Source organism: Pseudopipra pipra, chromosome 6, assembly GCF_036250125.1.
Source record: "Pseudopipra pipra isolate bDixPip1 chromosome 6, bDixPip1.hap1, whole genome shotgun sequence".
NCBI classification, from domain to species: Eukaryota; Metazoa; Chordata; class Aves; order Passeriformes; family Pipridae; genus Pseudopipra; species Pseudopipra pipra.
The window spans coordinates 60,415,324-60,423,910 of record NC_087554.1 but is presented as its reverse complement, the minus strand read 5'-3'; the positions used below and the strand labels follow the sequence as shown (position 1 = coordinate 60,423,910).

General features: G+C 55.1%; 1 protein-coding gene across 3 annotated transcripts in view; it reads left to right on the top strand.

Annotated features, from left to right (window-relative positions):
- Positions 1–3,546: 3,546 nt before the first annotated feature.
- Positions 3,547–8,587, top strand: part of DAAM1 (dishevelled associated activator of morphogenesis 1) — a 95,031-nt gene continuing 89,990 nt past the window's right edge. For 2 of the 3 annotated variants that reach the window (XM_064659479.1, XM_064659478.1), the window contains exon 1: positions 3,594–3,729. The gene's annotated coding sequence lies outside the window, so the exon portion shown is untranslated. Of the gene's footprint in view, positions 3,730–8,587 lie in introns of all 3 variants that reach the window. The other variant, XM_064659481.1, reaches the window with a different exon arrangement.

The window sequence follows — 8,587 nt, the reverse complement described above, 5'->3', positions numbered from 1 at the left end:
CACGAGGAAGATGCAATTCCAGATGCCAACCATTATGCAGCTGCTTGCCCAGGCTGGGAGCTTCCATATCAAACCACCCCTACATGGTTAACTTCAGTCCTTGAGGAGGGGAGTGGGAAGGAAAGTCCCAGGAAGGCATTTTGTGGAGGAAAAAAGATGAATGCAAGAGCCTAAGAAAAGTGGTGCTGCCCGGCCTTCTCTCTCTCATAGCCAATGGTGTATGATAAGCCAAGGGTATGAGAAGTGTTCAGAGATATTTTCCCATAACTCTCCAAGCCTGCAGCAAGCTGCAAGCTTCAGGACTTCCTGTGCTCAAGGCTTGTATAGAAATGCTGTATTGAATAGTCTGGACCTAGACAGTTACCTCAGTGAAAAATGGTCCATATCTTTGATCACTAGTTCTTTGGTGAGAACAGAGACCAGAACTGCTCACAGTATTCAAGAGGTGAGCAAACCAGGAATTTGGACTGTAGCTTTTCCTCTTTCCTCACAAACTCCTACCCTTCTATTTGCTTTCTTCACTGCTGCTCAGCAATGAGTTGATGCTTTCATCAAATTCCTTGTTATAACCTGGGATCCTTTTCCTGTGGAGTGGTAGTCAGTTCAGAGCCCATCACTGTGTGCACAACGTTAGGAGGGCTCCCTGTGAGGCTCATCACTTAAATTTGTCTCCACTGAATTTCATCTGTCATTTTGTCGTTGAGTGTCCCGAGATCCTGCTGCGTTTTGGTTCCATCAGCCCTTCCAAGCAGCTCAGCATCATCAGTAACCATCTCCACCTCCCTACCCACTCTCACTTCTGCAACATTGATGAAGGTGCTGAGCAACACAGACTCCTGCTCAGATCTCCATGAAACTCCCCTGGTCATCTCTCCACTGTGGAGACTGACCACCCCAGTCTGGCCTTTCTGGTTTCTGTCTATAAACCACTGAATTATTTTTTCATGGCTCCTTACTCCTTTCAGACTACTTTGACGAAGGATTTGTCAGAGCCTTTAGGAAATCAATATCTGTTACATCCATTAGATCTCTCTTCTCCACCACATCTTTGGCTCCATCAAGGATTGTGGTAGATTTTGTGAGTTATAATTTCTCTTGCCAAAACCTGTGCTGGCTCTGCCCCAGTACATATATGCTTATCCTCATATCCCACCAGCTTAACAGCAACATCGTTGGGTTTGCTGCTACAAAGAGCCTGCCTTTGACACCTTTTATCCCTATTATTGCTGCCTCCCATTGCTTGAACACCCAATGTGTAAGAAATCAAGCAAGGCAGGTTGGAAACCAGCATGGCTGAGCAAGGATCTGCTCCTCAAACTGAGGAGTAAGAAGGAAATGCACAGCCAGTGGAAGCAGTGACAGGTGAGCTGGGAAGAGTACAGGGATTCAGATGTGTAGGGGTGGGATCAGGAAAACTAAGGCACAGATGGAACAGGCCCATGAGAACCTTATGAATTTCAAGAAGTTCAAGTGCAAGGTTCTGCACCTGGGTCAGAGCAACCCCAGATCTGAGAACAGACTGAGAGAAGAAGCCATTGAGAGCAACTCTGTGGAAAAGGACTTGGGGGTTCTCGTGGATGAAAAGCTGGACATGAGCCAGCACTGTGCACTGGCAGCCCAGAAAGCAAATCTCATCCTGGGCTGCATCCCCAGCAGAGTGGGCAGCAGGCTAAGGGAGGGGATTCTCCCCCTCTGCTCTGCTCCGGTGAGACCCCATCTGGAGCCCTGTGTCCAGCTCTGGGGTCCTCAGCACAGGAAAGACATGGACCTGCTGAAGCAAGTACAGAAGAGGCCACAGAGATGCTCTGAGGGCTGGGGCACCTCTGCTATGGAGACAGGCTGAGAGATCTGGGGTTGTGCAGCCTGGAGAAGAGAAGGCTCTGGGGGGACCTTGAGCCCCTTCTAGTGCCTAAAGTGGCTCCTAGAGAACCGGAGAGTGACTTCTGACAAGGGCATGGAGGGACAGGACAGGAGGAATGGCCTCAAACTGACAGAGGGCAGGGTTAGATTAGATCTTAGAAAGAAATTCTTTACTGTGAGGATGGTGAGGTGCTGGAACAGTTTGTTCAACATGGGCTGTGGCTGCCCCATCCTTGGAAATGTTCCAGGCCAGGTTGAATGGGGCTTTGAGCAACCTGGTCTAGCCAAAGGTGTCCCTGCTGATGGCAGGGGTTTGGAATTAATGATGTTGAAGATCCCTTCCAATCCAAACCCTTCTGTGATTCTATGATTTTACTCCATTCTTTGGTATCAACTCTTCTAAAGATATTCTTTCTTTACTTTCCCACCACTGGCTTTTCCTTTGTCTCTGTATCACTTTGTGCAGATTCCATAGGAAACACAATCCCTGTAAATCCCTTCCAACCTTTCAGGCCTTCCCATACGGTTGTTGCTGAGGAAAAAGGAAAAAAAATCATACGAGATTTAAATAGCTTGACCTCTTATCCAGAGAAAAAAAAAATGTTTACTTGAGGTAAAATGTTACACACTATTAATTTGATCGGAGTTTTGATTTGCACTGAGAGCAGTAACTTCTCCTTCTGCCATCTCATGCAGCGAGGTTATTCCCATGCATGTGGGAATCCAACCGTGTATCCAGTTGCTGCTCTGAATCACACGAAATGGGAACCCCTGGAAAATTGATTTCTTAAACCCAAGCGGAGAACGCTGCAGCTTGGGAGGCCTCTGCCAGGCAACTGGGAAGCAGATCCCGCATGTCCGTGTCACCCTTGTCGCCAGCCGGGTGAAACTTTATCCTCGCTGCTCGGCGGGAGCTGGACCCTCCCTCCCGCCTGCTCCCCCAGCCAGGCGGCTCCTCTGCAGCACGGGCACTGCCGGGGCCCGCAGCGCTGCGTGCGGGGCCGTCCCAGTGCGGTACCCCTGGTGCGGTGTCCCTAGTGCCGCGTCCCTAGTGCCACACCCCCGGTGCCGTACCCCTAGTGCGGTACCCCCCGTGCGATGCCGCCGGTGTCGTACCCCTCGTGGAGCACCTCCAGTGCGGTACCTCCGGCGCAGTACCCTTAGTACGGTGTCCCCAAGTGCGGTACCTTAGTGCGGTACCTCCGATGCGGTACCCCTAGTGCCGTGCCCCCCGTGCGGTACCCCCGGCCCGGTACCCTTAGTACGGTGTCCCTAGTGTGGTACCCCCGCTGCGGTACCCTTAGTACAGTGTCCCCATGCAGCACCCCTGTGCCGTACCCCCGGTGCGGTGTCCCTAGTTCAGTACCCCTAGTGCAGTGCCCCCAGTGCGGTCCCCCTGTGCCGTACCCCTAGTGCGGTCCCCTGTGCCGTACCCCCGGCGCGGTACCCCTAGAACGGTGTCCCTGTGCGGTCCCCCTGTGCCGTACCCCCAGTGCGGTCCCCCTCTGCCGTAACCCCAGTGCGGTCCCCCTGTGCCGTACCCCCTGTGCGGTCCCCCTGTGCCGTACCCCCGGCGCGGTGCCCCCGCCCCGCGCGTCACTACAACTCCCGTCGGCGGGCGGGCGGTGACGCCACCGCGCCGGGCGGGGCGGGCGCGGCCCATTGTGGGCAGGGGCCGGGCGGGCTCCGCGCCGCGCAGCGCAGCGCCGCGCCGGCAGGTACGGCGGGCGGACCGCGGGCAGCGAGCCCTCCGCCCCGGCAGGAACGGCGGCCGGACCGCGGGGACCGAGCTCTCCGCCCCGGCAGGAACGGCGGCCGGACCGCGGGGACCGAGCTCTCCGCCCCGGCAGGAGCGGCGGCCGCGCTGCGGTGAGTCCTCCGAGCGCCCTCGGCGCTCCTCCCCTTTCGCCCTGGGGGGCTTTTGGCGGGGGGTGTTGCCCTTCTCGCGTACCCCGGGGTGGCGGGTCGGGAGCGCCGGCGGCGGGGCGGGGGCCGGGGCTTCGCTGCTTTTCCCCGCCGTTGGGAAGGGAAGGGAGCGGAGCCCGCGTCCCACTCTGCCCGGGGCGCTGCGTGGGGCTGTTCGCCCCGGGGGGAGTGCCGGGGCCCCCGCGGCCCCCGCCCCGCTCCCAGCGCCCCGGGGCACGGCGTGTCCCCCGGCCCCGCTGTCCCGGTGTGTCCCGGGCGGTGCCCGGCCCTGTGGGCGCCGGGCAGGGGGCGCCCACGCGCGGGCGTGGGATGCGGGATGTGGGATGTGGGATGCTGCTGCTGCGCTGCCTTCTCCATGGCAACGCCTCAGGGGGCTGCTGCGGCCCCGGCGCCGGCTGGCACGGCGGCTCCCACCCCTGCGGCGACTCCCACACCCGCAGGGCCCCTCCTGGGGTTCGCCCAGGTTTTGGGGGGTCTCAGTCCCTGCAGTGCCTCCCCACAGGCACAGCAGTCTGGGGCTGCTCCATCGTCTCTGTGTGCCGAGCCGCTGGTGCCACACATTTTGCTGTGGGTGTGCTGTGGTCCAGCCGATGCTCTAGTGTGGGAGCCGGGATGGGAGGGAGCGGGATTTTGGCATGTCCCGGTGTTGGGCTGTGGCTTCGGTACAGGCAGGTTTGTGGCTCGGGAACCAGGTGGGGAGATCGGGTCTGTCGTTGGCTGCGCCCACCTAAAAATTCTAGGAGATTCAGGTCAGGGGTCTCCATGTAGGAGGGACCCTTGCTGCTCCCTTGCTGCATGGAGCCTCGGGGGTTGGCACCCACTGCCGTTGCTGTGCGATGGCTGTGGTCACATCCTGATCTTGACTTGCTTGGCACAGTGGGGTTTTATCCCTGGGATCTACATTGCTGGTGGATGGCTGCACTGCCTCATGCATTGGTGCTGGTGTGAAACAGGCTTTCTGCATCTTTAAGTGATCAAGGTTAATTTAAGGCAAAGACAGATGATAATTTGCCTCCTGACAGAAGCCACTTGAACTGGGGGGGGGCTGTGCTGCTAAACCAGGGGTGAGGGGTTCCCCGAGGAAATCAGAAGTGGGCGGAAGACCATGGGGTGTGGCCAAGCCCCCTCTGCCAGGTGCTGGGGAGAGGGGAAACCATGGCACAGGCTGCTCTGGTGGTTTCAGCCAGGCCTGAGCACTGCAGACACCCGGCATTGTACAGCCAGCCGGCTTCTCCCGGCAGCACCCAGAGGGAGAAGCCGGCTTTTTCATTTTTTTCCCTCTCTAGAGGTTGATTCTGATACTGCATGCAAAACCGGGTGCTGGTGTGTATTAATGCCTCCATGGTGAACCGTGATGGAATATCGTTATCCTCCCTTGCCGAAAACAACATATTCCAAAGGTATTGGCATTCCTGGCCTGCCCTTCTTTGAGTCTCATTAGGAGTAAATGGGTCCTGCAGCATCTGGACCCTTTTCCGTGGGCGCTGGGGTTTGTTTTGGTGTGCACTGCCCCCAAACCCTGCAGGTCAGACAACCACCTTGCTGTTCCTCGATTAATGAGTGACTGACTCACCTTGCTCTCCCCGTGGCCATACACCGGGACCTGCCCCTGCTCTGTCGGGAGCAGGAAGCAAAAGCCAAAGTCCACAATCTCCGACCGCCCAATGTTGTGTGACACCGGGACAGGAGGAAGCACTGACGCTTCCTGGCTCTGGCCAGTGTTCAGCTGGCGTGTGGCTCTGCCGGTGGTGCCCTGCCACAGCCTGGGGTTTTTGGGTCCAGCCAGCCAGGCGTGCCCCCTGCTCTGTGTCCTGGCCTCCGCCCCGGGGAGGCAAACAGGATGGGTGAGGTGTAAAATCAGTGCTGAATCCGCTCCCCTGGACTTGAAACGGAGTCAAACCGGTCTTGACCTGAGCTGGCTCCTTATCTGACCCTTTGTTTTCGGCAGGGGCGCGGGAGGGAGCAGGAAAGGGACAGCCACGGTGGGCCGGCTCCTCCCGTGAGGATGGGCAGGAGCTGAGGACAGCCAGTCTAACTGGGACATGTTTATCTCCCTTTGCTTCTGTGCTTTGTTTTGGTTTCTTCCTCCTCTTTTTCCCGCGCTGTCATGTCACACAGCTGAGGAACCCAGCACAGGGGAGACATGGAGCTGTTGGGCGGATGGGCTTCCCACAAGTACTGTTTGTCAGCCAGCCAGCCAGTGGCTCCTCTCACTCCGTCTTCCTGCTCTGACTTTTCCATGCATTGACCACCCATGCTGGGCTGATGCCTGAAGGTTTTTGGCCGATGCACTTGGCAGCAGCCCACCACGTGCACAGGTAGCAAATGTACCTGCTGCATTCATTACCTGAACTGGTTGAGTGGGGATGCTGGTGGATGCACCACCCGGAGCGGGTGGTCTTCTTCCCATCCTCCTCCGGCACAGGCACGCACTGAGCTGCTCCTACACGGCCAGTTTTATCTCTGAAGTATTAATAAATGGAGCTTGCCTATTTCTGTGAGCCTTTTTAAGAGGCTGGCGGGGGTGCCTTGAAGGCTTGCTCGGCACTGCAACTATTCAGAGGGTTTTTTTCCGTGTGTGCTCTAGCAGTCGATAAGCCAGGGCATCCAGCTGTCAGCTTTGGAGATTGCCAAAGCCTGCTCAACGACATTTCTGCAGGCTTCGCTCACAAATGAGGATTTTGTTGTACGCTTTGGTTTCTGACTTGATGCTGGTAATTAAATATCTTAACTTGGCTTCAGAAAGCTGCCACTGCTGTGGAGTGACTGGTGAGGCCGTGTGAAGCAGGATGCGCTTGTTCTGCTGGAATTGAGTGTGACCTAACTACGATTCTTCAACCTGCAATTTATTTTATTATAAAAATATACTTTTTTATATGGGTAGAACCCTTTTAAAAGGGGAAGAAAAGCCTTGTGTTTTACTGCTGTGCTGTTAAGCTTGCATGGACCTGCTGGAACAGCTGTTTATTTGCAAGTCGTGGCAGCTGAATGCCATAAAATTCATATCATGTCCATATTGATTTTTTTTCCCCCCTCCCTTTTAAGATAATCATATGTGTACTTTTCACTCCTGCACCACAACAGACGTCAGCACCATGCTGAAAAAAAAAGAGCTGATCTGAACAAAGGGCTGTAAATTGGGGAAGAAATACTAAATGTCTGACTCTGACTTTTGTCTTGGTTAATCTAGATGCTCAGTCATACAGATTTACCCTCTGTGCTTACCATACTAGGGGATGAGAGAAACAACTAGTAAAGGGTTGGAAGGTAGTTAAATATTCCAGCAGAAGCTCTTCTGCTTATTGCCTTAGTTCCCTCATCCTTAATGACATATTCTTTGAACAACCTGGTATAGTGGAAGGTGTCCCTGCACATGGCATGGGGGTTAGAGCTAGATGATCTTTAAGGTCCCTTCCAACCCATTCCTTCTGTGATTCTATGATTTCCAACTTTGTATTTATTGCAAAAATTAGAGGTTCCTCAGCCCCTTGACAGTTGCTGGTTGTGATTTGTTGTTTGCCTTTGATTATTCTTTGCTCCTGCCACTTCCTCAGACTGGGCTGGGAGAAAAGCTGTGCTGGTGCCTACTTACCCTCCTGCCCTCTCAGGAGATCATTTGCACTTGGTATCTCCTGCCCTCGTGGCGTGTCATAAGGTTTTGGAATACGCTAAGGAACCAGGAGTACTGGGGTAGCATAGAAAATCTCAGCTCAGTGAGTCATAAAGCTTTCAGATCTTTGTGGCCACTGAGAAGAAAACCAAAGGGGATGAAAATGAGAGAAGTGGCCTGGCACACCATGAAGACGTGGTTAGTTGACTGGAGAGTTTCATGATCTGAGCTGACAGCGCTTTGTTTCATGATTGGTGTGGCCTGAACACCAGCCACCTGAATTACAGCAAATTAACCAAATTAACACCTGAAGTTGTCTGAACATCTGGCCTATGTTTTCCTCGTGGTGAGGTTGGGTGGGGTCATTCCCAAGGGCACCCATCCCACGCTGTGCCCAGGTCTGGAGCAACCTCTGTGCGCTCCACCTGAATCTCCGATAACCCCCTCCTGTTCGTGCTCCCTCCTGCATTCAGCCCCAGCCCTTTGCAGGTATTTGTTGTAAATTTGCTGAATGGAAGAGGCTTGTGCTGCTTGGAGCACCTGGGCGAGGAGGTTGCTCATGGCCTCTTCCTAAAATCAGCCAAATGGATGGGTTTGCCCAACGCAGAGACACTCGCTGATGAGTCAGTGTTACCGTGACTCAGTAAGTTACTCGAAGTGTTACGCCTCATGGGCTGAGTTGCCTTGAGAGTCTGTGTTCAAAACATTGCCTTGACCCACTGGAAGGGCAGTGTTGGTGGACAGGCACATTCTCCCCCACCGTGGCACACGCCAGCTGGTCATCACGGCAGTGGGGAAATGTCAAGCCACCAGAGCGGGGCTGCTCCTTGAGCCTTGCCTTCCTGGAGGATGCGCCAGTTGCTTTGCTGGTGTTTGGATTCTTCTTTTACGTGTTTTCGGAGCTCTCATGGAGTGGGCATGGGGGAAACACAGCAGCGCGTTGCAGCGCGGTTGGTAACAGGTGGTGTGTTGCTGATTGGAGACATCCTCATCTTTCCCAACCGGGAGTGCTGAGCTTCCCGGCAGTTGCAGGGCCTGGTGGATGATTGAAGGGTTGTTTGCCGTGCCAGACAAGTGGCTTCATGTTTCCCTCCTGCATTCCTCGGGGTGAGCATTGCATAGCGATGCGCTCTCACCTACGTGCTGCTTACCTGAGTCATGTCTGCCCTGTGCAACGCAGTGAAGCTGTGT